Source organism: Pygocentrus nattereri, chromosome 9 (genome assembly GCF_015220715.1).
Source record: "Pygocentrus nattereri isolate fPygNat1 chromosome 9, fPygNat1.pri, whole genome shotgun sequence".
Classification (NCBI taxonomy): Eukaryota; Metazoa; Chordata; class Actinopteri; order Characiformes; family Serrasalmidae; genus Pygocentrus; species Pygocentrus nattereri.
Genome location: NC_051219.1, coordinates 22,727,899 through 22,739,527, shown reverse-complemented (window position 1 = coordinate 22,739,527; position 11,629 = coordinate 22,727,899).

Genomic DNA, 11,629 nt, shown 5'->3' with positions numbered 1-11,629 from the left:
CTTTGAAATGTATATTGTCTCTATATTTTCTGTATATTTTCTCTATATTTTGCACATATTTTGTGTAAATGCAATGTATTTCAATTTGTTTTTTATATTTTACTTTTACTTAGTTACTTTCTGTAAAGTGATTATATGAGCCTCACCACAAGCATTTCAATGCATAAATTTCCTTCATGTTGTAGAAATGACAAATAAACTTGAATTATGAGAATCCTCTTGGTAAGTCGGTTATATAGTTTTATCTGTATTAGATGTTGTGGGGTTAATACTAATTCATATATTTTCTACATTACATTACATTACAGGCATTTGGCTGACGCTCTTATCCAGAGCGACTTACAATTTGATCATTTTACACAATTGGCCTGACTGCATGTCTTTTTGGATTGTGGGAGGAAACCGGAGAACCCGGAGGAAACCCACGCAGACACGGGGAGAACATGCAATCTCCACACAGAGTGTGGACCCAGAGTGAACCCAGGCCCTCCTTGCTGTGAGGCGACAGCGCTACCCACCACGCCACCGTGCTGCCATTTTCTGTAGTAGGTTTAACCCGTTTGGTTGATACAACGGGGCTCTTAACACCACTCAGATCTGGTGGACGAAACAAAAGGTGGACGAAACAGTGGTTACCAGATCAAATAACACTGGACTTAAGCACAATATTGGAAGTACTGAGAGACATTGATGACAACTGTGTTTTGTTTTATATCAGCCACGTCAGATGAGAGCCACGTTGGATTTAATACTGTGGGTTGAATTTGTTGTCTAATATTTTAAATTTTATTATTAAAGAAGTCCATAAAAACTTAATTGGTGAGAGTTGCCGGAATTTGTGGTTCAGTACCTGCCTGATTTTTTTGTGATTCTGGAAATCACACTAAACAGAACTCTACGATTATATTTATTATTCTTGATCAGCGAGGCCAGACATGCTGAGCGAGCTTTAGTGAGAACATTTCTATACTCTATAAGGCTGTCCTTCCAGGCGGAGTGGAACACTTCCAGCTTGGTTTGTCACCATTTCCGACTCTAGTTTCCGAACTGTTTGTTTTAAGGCATGGGTTTTATCGTTGTACCATGGGGCGAGCTTTTTCTACCTTATCCTTTTTATTTTAAGTGGTGCCACATTTTCGAAAGGTGGATTGAAAGGTATTTTCTAAATAATCGGTTATTAAATCTAACTCCATTTGGTCTGATGGAGTGTATCAGGGATTAGTTTGAAAAGGAAAAGATTCAGCTGAATCCTGACAAGATATGTCTTAACCCGGTACACACCTTACACACGTTTAAAACTGTACAATCTGATGGATAGATTAGGCGACAGACTGTTGTATAGCAACACTAACAGTATTATTTTGGTTTCCTGTGAAGGTGACTGGGAACCTCCTCTTGGCCCTTACTTAGGTGATTTGAAAGATGAGATTGGTGGTCGTGATTACATCAGCAGAGTTCTGCTCAGGTGGGCCTAAAACATACATATTTATCAACCATACATTACACAGAGACACAAATTATACATTAAACATTTGTCCTGTTTGAACATGCTTCACACATTTAAACAATTCATTTTTTATTAAATCAGAACTATATTTAGACATTATATCTTCATAATTGCACCCATTAGCCATGTGGTGTAAAAAAACACAGTGTTGTCCACAAGTGGTTGATGTAAAATCTTGTACTTGTCTGGTTGAATACCGTTGTGTTATGCACAATGTTTTAAGAAAGTCACATCATTTTTGTAAACTTGTCATTGTCTGGTCCATTTCCAAAACTGTCAAAAAACCACCCCACACGATCTTCACTTATGTAGACGGCAAGCCAGCGTTCTCTGGGAATATTGGATGTATGTGTATTAATAATTACCATTGTTGATCATTGATTTCCTTAGGACATTTGTTGGTAATTGGTCAAGAGAATGTGTGTTAACAGCCACTTTGTCCATGACAGCAGTTCAGTGCTCATTATTACAAATCCACTAAAACTTGTCTTTGGTTAGACACTTCAAAAATACTGTCAAAAACAGCGTACACAATCAAATTTATGGTGTATGGAAGGGGTTATCTGAAACATGCCTCCAGTCTTATATTACCAGTTTTTACCATTGACTGCATTCTTCATCAGGTGTAAGATTAAATGCATGCAGTGTATACCCCTGTAGGAAATCCGACCTGTGAATAAGTAATGCCTGGTTTTTCAGATGCCTTCCAGATGCAAGAGCTAACTGATAAAATTCATGTATGGCTGAGCCATAATGGAAATCGGGTTGATGTGGTTTAGCTGAATATTGTTGTCCATCCACATATACTTCTAGAAAGTCCGTCATGATGTTTATAATGTTTGAATGCAAAAGGATATTTATTGTGTGTACCTGTGAATGCATCACAGACTTTGGTAACGTTCCCAAGAACAAATTTTCTCGGTTAGAAACACGTGTTCTGGCAGGTTTTGAATTTTTTTTTTGACACACTATCAATTGGGTATTTAGCAGTTGTTGACAGTAATGTCTGGGCATATCCTAGCCTTACAACTGATACATTTTTGACAAAAAAAGATGCTGAGAGGATGTTTACTTTGCAAGCTAACACATCATTTTGCATTTGACCGAATTCTACACGTCATACGTATTTTTATATCAACACTATTAAGCATTAATATCTGCTGAAAAATATGTCGCTATGAATCGGGGTAAACAGTTCTACCACATTAGCATTTGTAAATGTATGTGGCAGAGTGGAGGGGGGTAAATTAGTAAGCACGACTACACCACCTAGGAGAATTTCACCCCTAGGAAATATTACTGGCACTCAAGGCCCAAAAAGAAAGAGACCCAGTTTCGAACACACTTTGACACCAGAGACGTACTTCCAACACTTAATCACAGTTTATTGATAATTATTTAAAATTTCCCCCACAAGAGGCATGAGCCACCTTCTGGACACAGACAATTAAGATAAAAAAAATAGCAAAGTTTTATTTAATATTATATGGATCCATTTATATTTTAATAAAACCTGGAAGGCAGGATACACCCTGGACAGGTCGCCAGTTAAATATAAAACAGAGAACAAACTGTAACACACACATACACACGCACCAACCCCGGAACAGTTTTACATGAAAAAACAAATAACTACATTTAAACCAAATGCTAACATAATCAAAACACTAAATAATGAAAATCAAAAAGAATGCAGTCAACACTAACTTCACTGTAGTAATACAAGATTCAAATAATAAGCCACAAATCAAAATACTCAGAAAACTAAATTACAAACCATACTAATGAAAACAAAACCACAAACAAAAATGAAAAAACAAACCAGATTAATAATGAAACACGTAACCAATAAAAGGTCAAGTCAAAACACTAAATAAACAAACCAAACCAGTAGCTAAATTAATAGAGCAAAATAAAAGAAATGAAGACAGAACAATATACTTTAACAAAACACTAAGACAAAACTAAGAAGACAAAGCCAAGTTTTTGGACCAAACTAACAGCAACAAACTAAAACCAAAACCCAACAAAACAGAACCAAACTTAGAATTTAAACAATGACAAAACAGCAGCACTGCAGGGAGCTGGAAGCACAACCCAACACAATCTGGGCTAGAGGACCTATATAATAGGTAAATTAGCTGGATTGTTGTATCTAACAGTGACATCATTGTTGTTCCCTGACATATGTACACATCGTAACAGGGGCACAAAGATGTTTCCAATTGTTTGGTAATCGATGATGTCAGTGTAAATATAAACTGTGTAGAAATCCCCCATAGATGTCAGCGACATGTGGCACATACTGTTTTTGAAAGCCCTCTTGAGCGTCCATTTTAACCACAGACCCTAGTATCACTCCTGGTTTTAGACCTAAAATGATGGCTAGTTTTCAATCAAATATTAACCCTATACCAGGCCTTGTCTTTATATAAACCTTGTGCCTTATTTGGCCATAACCAAGAAATACAGACTGTGATGTTAGATGAAAACTAATCTTGTCGATCAGCATGGTATATTGTTATAATATCCGGTAGTTAGCGTTATTTGGGTTGGTTTTCCCAAATTTTTATCAACTGCTGTAAATGTAGCATCAGCTTCATCAAACATTTTCCATGTCCATGGATACTGAAACTCTACCAACCCCACTTCCCATTCACCTTTCAAATCGATTGGTTTCCCCAATTTTGTTCTAGAATTAGAAATCTGATTTTCAGGGTAAACGGACCAAGATTAATTGCATGGAACTAAATGCAAAAACCGTTGTCACCCATGTTTGTCATTTGTGGTAATGAATGCATTCACAAAGTGATACGTCTTTTAAGGTTTTTGTATGTTGACTGTCATTTTCAGGAATCCAGCTGTTGAACTTGGGTGGCCATCCCAACCATTTCACTAAAACCAAAGTTTTTTTTTTACCCTGCTTTCTTTTTTTCCACTCCTTGGATCACCACCTTACCGTGGTGGAGAGGTTTGCGTGCCTACATTTTTTTTTTTTTTTTTTGCCTGTCTTGTCTGGCAGATTTGCAATCAGAATTATGGTCAGACTGCGTTACTGTGCCAAACAGATTTACTTTTCCAAAATGAGCACTATAGATTATAGGCTCATCTTGTCAGTGTTTCTTTTTCTTTATTTATTTTTTAATTATTTGATTTCATTTTGTTTATACATTTGATATTTTAATGAAAATGTGTTAGCATCATGCCAGACTTGACAGGCCAGGGGAATCTGTAAAGAAGGGAGAGGAGAGATAAGCGGGGGGGGGGGGGGTAAAAAAGGGAAATAACATAAGGGCAGAAAAAAAGAAAAACACAGCGCAAATGCCACGGCGATGGTTCACCAACTGCTGCTCCTGAGAAAAGAGAAGAAAGTGTACCTGAGACGTACAGCACTTGGAGATACTACACAAATGACTGTGATGTATGTGTATGTGAGTGTGTGTGTTTGTGAGTGCAGTACAGTATAAATTTGTCACAAGATGCACTCAATATCGAGGGCAGAAAGCTGCGACAACATCCCCCCAGAGGCCAGAGGAAGGCAGAGAAAGACCAGGGAATCCCGCCCGCCGCGGCCCCCCCAGGAGCAGTGGAGACCCTGGGCCGTATCTCCCAGTGACCCCTGCATGCCCACCCCAGCGGAAGGGAGAGGGGGACTCCGGACAGCACCCCCCCCCAGCCATGGAGCGCAGGTCCAGGGGAACCAGAGGAACCAGAGCCGCCCCCAGGATGCCCCTCCCCATCACGAGGCAGCAGCAAAGACCCAGCGCCTCATACGCCCGAGAGCCAACCACCACCCAGCAGGGCCCCATCCCCGCCGAGGGGCCTTGAGCCGCCCCGGAGCCCAACCACCCAGGGGAGCGGGCCAACCGTCACGCCGGAGTACCAGGCCAGGCCCTGAAGCCCCAAGGCGCCCCCCATCTGGGGGGGAAGTAGCAACCACAGGGGAGCAGCCGGGAGAGGACCGGGGACAACAATCCCCCGACCCAGAACCAGCTGTCCTCACATACACTCAACCTCATATATACATCTACATACCTTCACTCCCTTATATTCCTCCACCCCTATATATACACCTACGCACACATACCTCCACACCTATATACATTCCTACATACATACATACACCCACATATATACATACACATCACCCCAATATGTACAAACACCCACCCATATATACACCCCCCCGTCCCCCTAGATGAGGTGGGGGCGAATGGAAAGGCCAGCCAGTAACAGTTTGTATATGGATGCATACATGGGACGAACGTGCACACGTGCGGGGGGGCGCACACACGGGAGGAACATGCACGACTGCACACGAGTCCGAGGGCGCACGCCAGGGAAGAATGCGTGCGGGCGCACAGACGCCCACACCCACCCAACCATACAATGCCACATGGCTGGCACCGCCATACCGGCCACCCTCCGCGGCGGGGGCGGCGGGGGCCCGGGCAGCAACCCCAGAACGCCAGGAATGCCCCCGGCCCAGCCCCTGTTCCGGCGTTCAACACCCCGCCCCGGTAGGGAGCAGGAAACGGGTGAGGGATGACCTTCCCACCCTTCCACCTCCAGTGAAGTGTTGAGTGCAGGAGTTGGTGTATATGAATGTGGGGTAGTGTGTGATACTATGGTGTAGTTAAAATTGGGGGGACAGGTGTGTAGGCAAACATGGGCTAAGCACCGGGCCACTGGTCTGCAGTGTCCATCTACACTGTCCCCTCAAAAGCCCTGAATGTCTAAAGTGCAGTAAAAACTGAGGGACAGACAGTCGTCAGGAGACGAGTGAGGCTATGACAGCGGGTCGACCTCATTGACCCCCGGCAACATGCCTGCCCCCAGGATCCTAAATGTATGAGTACTGTGTGTGTTTGTGTGTGTTTGCTTAGGTGGGGGAATAATGTATGTATGTGTGTGTGTGTGTGTGTGTGTGTGTGTGTGTGTCTGGGGGTGGATGGAGGGGGGGTATGTAGGTCCAGAGGCAATGATCCTCTGGAAGAGGAGAGCCAGCTGACTAGCTGGCTCATGAGGCTCCGCGTTTCACTGTCCCCCCGCTCGAGGCAGGATGAGGTCGGCCCGGGGAGGTCACGGAGACACCCTATGCCGCCACCCCGCCCAAGCCCCCACCTCCCCCACCGCAGAGAGCAGCCCGCCCAGCAACACCAACCACACAGCACCACATGCCCATGCGAACGCGGGCGTCCGCACATCCACACCCCCCCCCCCACCGCACACACCCCCGGACCCACACACAGCACCCCCCCCCCGCACACACACACACCCACACATACACACACCCGTCCCACATATACATCTACCCTCATGTGTACCCACACATTCACTTAGACATATATGTACACCTAGACACATTCATCCTCTATATACACCCACACATCCACCTGCTCTCATATATACACCTACACATAGACCCCCACATCTATATACACCTGTACCGAACCATTCCAGTCAAACAACAACAGACATCAACGAGACAGAAGACAAGCTGGCCTGAGTCAGGAACCCATTGCCCCCAGTCCACCCCACACCCCCCCCACTGGACACCGCCCCACCCCCGCCACTCAGGCACCCCAGAACCCCTACATGATCCTAGGAGTTATGTTGTCAAGGGCGAAAGCTCCTGGAAGGCTCTCCCAAGTTAAGTAGTTAACTTAGTACTTAAGTAGTTTTTTTGTGTATCTTTACTTTACTTAAGTATTTTCATTTTGTGTGACTTTTTACTTTCACTCCACTACATTTCAAAGTCAAATATCTTACTTTTTACTCCACTACATTTTGAGAAATATGTAGTTCCAGGGCACAGCGGTCAATTTGTTCTAAGCTTGACCTGTTGGTCATACCGACCCAGTGCAAGCACACAGTTCAACATCGGTGGCAGCAGCGTAAAAAATGAACAGAGACCTACAGATCAATATAGTAAAGGAAAACTTATTTTTGAACCTGTGTTGAAAGCAAGTTTTTACTCAACTTGTAACTAAGTTACAAATAAATCTTAAACTGAAACTTTGCAAAAAGTGATTTCAGAGCCACTCAGTTCTACCTGATGGAAACTGTTTGCCTTCAGTGTTTGGTGCTTATGATAATTTTAATTGATCAGTGTTAGACTAATTACTGACATTCTATTAAAAGACTAGTTTACCATGAGAGACACTGGAGTATTTTTGCCTAAAATGAGTTTATGAAGCGAGTCTTGTCATAAAAATGATAGCAGGACATCAGAGTTATAATTAATATTTTAGTACTTTTACTTTTGATACTTAAGTACATTTGAAGGCAAATACTCTTGTACTTTTACTCAAGTTGAGGTCTAGAGTAAGGACTTCTAATTTTAATGTAGTAATATTTTACCTTGCGTATCTCTACTTTAACTCAAGTACATGATTTGTGTACTTCGTCCACCACTGATTATTACCCATAGAGCAGCGCAGTGGGACAAACAGCCTCGGTGAGTCTTGCTCTTGCTCTTTTGGAATGAAAAGCTTTTCTGGGGTGAGAAACATGAGACAGTCTGCTGATCTGATAAAGCTGTTTATATCTGATAACTCTTGACTGTCTCCTCCAAGTCTCTACTTGCTTCCTATGTCATGTTTTTCTTGAGGCAATGTCACCTCTGAGGCTTAACCTTAACTGATCACTAAGGCTGAACCTAAACTGATGCCCTCTGCACCTTCGGCTCATTCATGGGATGTTTTACCTGTAGAACAGCCTTCAGTGAGTGGAATGCATCCTCGCAGATTGTGGTCAGGTGGCCTTGGGTTGCTTTTGCATTATGCATTCAGTGCTGCTGAAGTGTTTGGCTGAATCAAAGCAGATAATAAAGACCTATACAGTTTGGAATTCATCCTCCCACTTCTGCCTACAGTCACATCCTCAGTAATTACAATAGAACCAGTTCCACTGGCTGTAGCACTACCTCAACCATGCTGCACAGAAGAAGTGCTTTGCATAAGGAACTGTTCCTTTACTTTTCCATACACATTTCTTATCATTACTCTAGTGTAGGTTTATCATTGTCTCATCTATCCATAAGATGCTTTTTTTTTCCTTCTAGATGTTTTACACAAACTAATTTGATCTTGAGGTAAACCCTCTGTATTCACTCTGGAGAATTCTTGGTGAGAAGAAACAGCCACAAATGTGGTCACTTTTCGCAAAATAACAGGTGAAATAGTTTTTAAAAAGCGTTCTGCAATATTCTTGCATAACATGCAACTTTCATTAAAGATTTTTAGATCCCCTTTCAGCACCTGAGTTGGCGGGGGGTTGCACATTGTATGAGTTGTAAGGGATGTATTGTTCTCTTAGGACATCCAGTAAGAAGAGCATTACAGTAATAACAAATACTTGAACAAGTTTCTCTGTGTCACTTAGAGATAGAAAAGGCTGAACTTTTAGCAATATTTATCAAATTACAGAAAGCTAGCGCCTGCATTTACATGCGGGATAAACCAGAGCTCAGAGTCCAAAATCACTCATGTTTCGTACTTCAGGTTAGGTATATGAGGCCCTGAAGATGCAAGTTTCTCATAAAGCATTTCTCTGTACCACCGTATGTATTTAAGTTTATTCATGATCTAATAGTAGAAAGATTTTGACACATCCACTGAGAAATATCTCATACGCAGCTGGTTAGTCTGTCTACATAATCTTGATCATCAGAAGGAATGGAAATGTATAACTGGGTGTCATCAGCATAGCTATGACAATTTATATTATGCTACCTAATGACATCCCCCAGGTAACATGTACAAAGAGAAAAGCAAAGGCCCTAAGACTGAACCCTGAGGGACTCCACAAGAAATGCAAAATCTTTTTGATGAATGATTTCCAAGAGAAACCATGAACTGTCTATTGCCTAAGCATGATTTAAACCATTCTAAACCTATGCCTGAGACGCCCACACAGCATTCGAGAGGCTGGATTAAAATCTTGTGGTCAACGGTATTAATGTGTTAGTGAGGTTACACAAATGTATTACAAGGTTAATCAAAATTGTGAAGGTTCGTTGAATGTCCTAACAAGGTAAGCTGAATGTACTAATGAGGTTAGCTGTGCTAAGAAGGAAAGATGACTGTATTAACAAGGTTAGCTATATTAATGAGGTTAGCTAAATGTCATCAAGGTTAGCTGACTGTGTTTTAAGGTTAGCTCAGTGGTGGTCAGGCAGAGCTATGCAAGGCTGTCACTGATACAGGTACTTCAGGTAAAGGCCTGTAATGAGGAACCCTCTGTATAAAAATCAGAGCACATTAATTTTGCATTACCTGTTCTTTCAGTTCCTCAGAGAAGCAGTATCAATTTACACTCAGATCAGAATGGAGGATGAGAGTCCATCAAGAACAACAGCTTTCAGAATGAATGCAGTAACTGTGCACCACTTTCCCTTTCACCTTGTCTGCTTCACAACACCTGAATGAGCCTAAAGTTTTACTCGAGCTGGACTGATCTTGGCAGAGAAGGTCTGCTAATGTTGCTGACCTGAAAGGCCGAAACATATGGGATAATGAATCTGTGTAATTTCTCTAAATGGCGTAGATCGAAATGCCATTGAATGGACATTTACCACCTGACTTTCAAAGAATAAGATATGGCTATACAGCAGATAGACTAGCATTAGGCTAGTTATGTGCATTCATTCAGCCTAGTGAGAGTAACTTTCTAGATAATTAATTTTCCTTCTACCTATAATGAGCATAATTAAGGGTGTATTCACATTAGGTAATTTGTACCATGCTCAAGCATGGTAGACCCCTAAAGTCCAGTTCAATCGAGTAGCGTGCTGTGTCTGCTTGAACAGATGGGCTCAGTTAGACTCAGGCACAGTAGGCATCTAATGTGGTTGCTAATTATGCTGAGCACAGAACTTGAACATGCCATCAGTGATGCAACTGTCGCACTCTCACATCATTTACACCAGTTATCCTCCTGAGTCACGGGGAGCTGGAGTCTATCACTGTGCTTACTGGGTGGAAGGCAGGAGACACCCTGGCCAGGTCACCAGTTCATCACAGGGCAGACACAGTCATACACACTCACACCTGAATGAACACACATGAACTCAATGAACTCCCAGCCAGAGAATTGAACCCATGCACACGTTGCTATGAGGCAACCACACCACCCACTGTACCGCCGATGTGAATGTCCCATGCATCAGTTCAGAATGTTTTAGTTAACGAGTCTGGTTCTCACCTTACGGAGGAATGTAAATTGTAGTTGGTGAGCAAAGGGGGGCAGTCGGGGGCAGCAAAGGGGGGCAGCAAAGGGGGGCAGCAAAGGGGGGCAGTCGTGGGCTGGAGGTTAGGGATCTGGCCCTGTGACCGGAAGGTTGCCAGTTCGATCCCCAGGGCCGACAGTCCATGACTGAGGTGTCCTTGAGCAAGACACCTAACCCCCAACTGCTCCCCAGGCGCCATGGATAGGGCTGCCCACCGCTCCGGGCAAGTGTGCTCACTGCCCCCTAGTGTGTGTGTGTTTACTGGTGTGTATGTGGTGTTTCACTTCATGGATGGGTTAAATGCGGAGGTTGTGGGATCAAAAAAGTATCTCTATTAATCTTAAAGCTGCCAGTTTCTCCCTCAACATAAACTGCCTCTGTGAAAATCAGCAAGACAAGTGCTGTGTTAAATAACTGATAAATCTAAAGCCACAAAGTGAGTACAATCATGAACTACTCAGAGCTATAAGAAAGTGCTTTTCTTCAACACAAACAGTTGTGATGCTGTAAGCGTGCTAGAGCCAGAAGTGAGGAGGGGGGGTTTACAATCGTACTTGGGCAGGGTATAAGGCAAAGGATTTTAGACTAAAGTCCAAGATCAATTAAACATCCCAAATGTGTTTTCAACAGCAGAATGAACTGTACAAATTAAACCTAGTAGTTGATTCATGTGCATCTTATCCTTTTTTGGTTCAGCAATAAACAAATAAAAGCAGGTTTACTATATTGCAGTCTGCAGTGAGGCTGCACAGCATCAGACATTTTTTTCTTTTAAGCAAATCTCAATAACTATGCAGTTCTGTACAACTGATGGATGAATAAACAGGCAGCCATTTAACTTGATGGCTTTGTTATGGTTGCTGAGTGAGCTTCTGCTTTGTGGGTAGCTT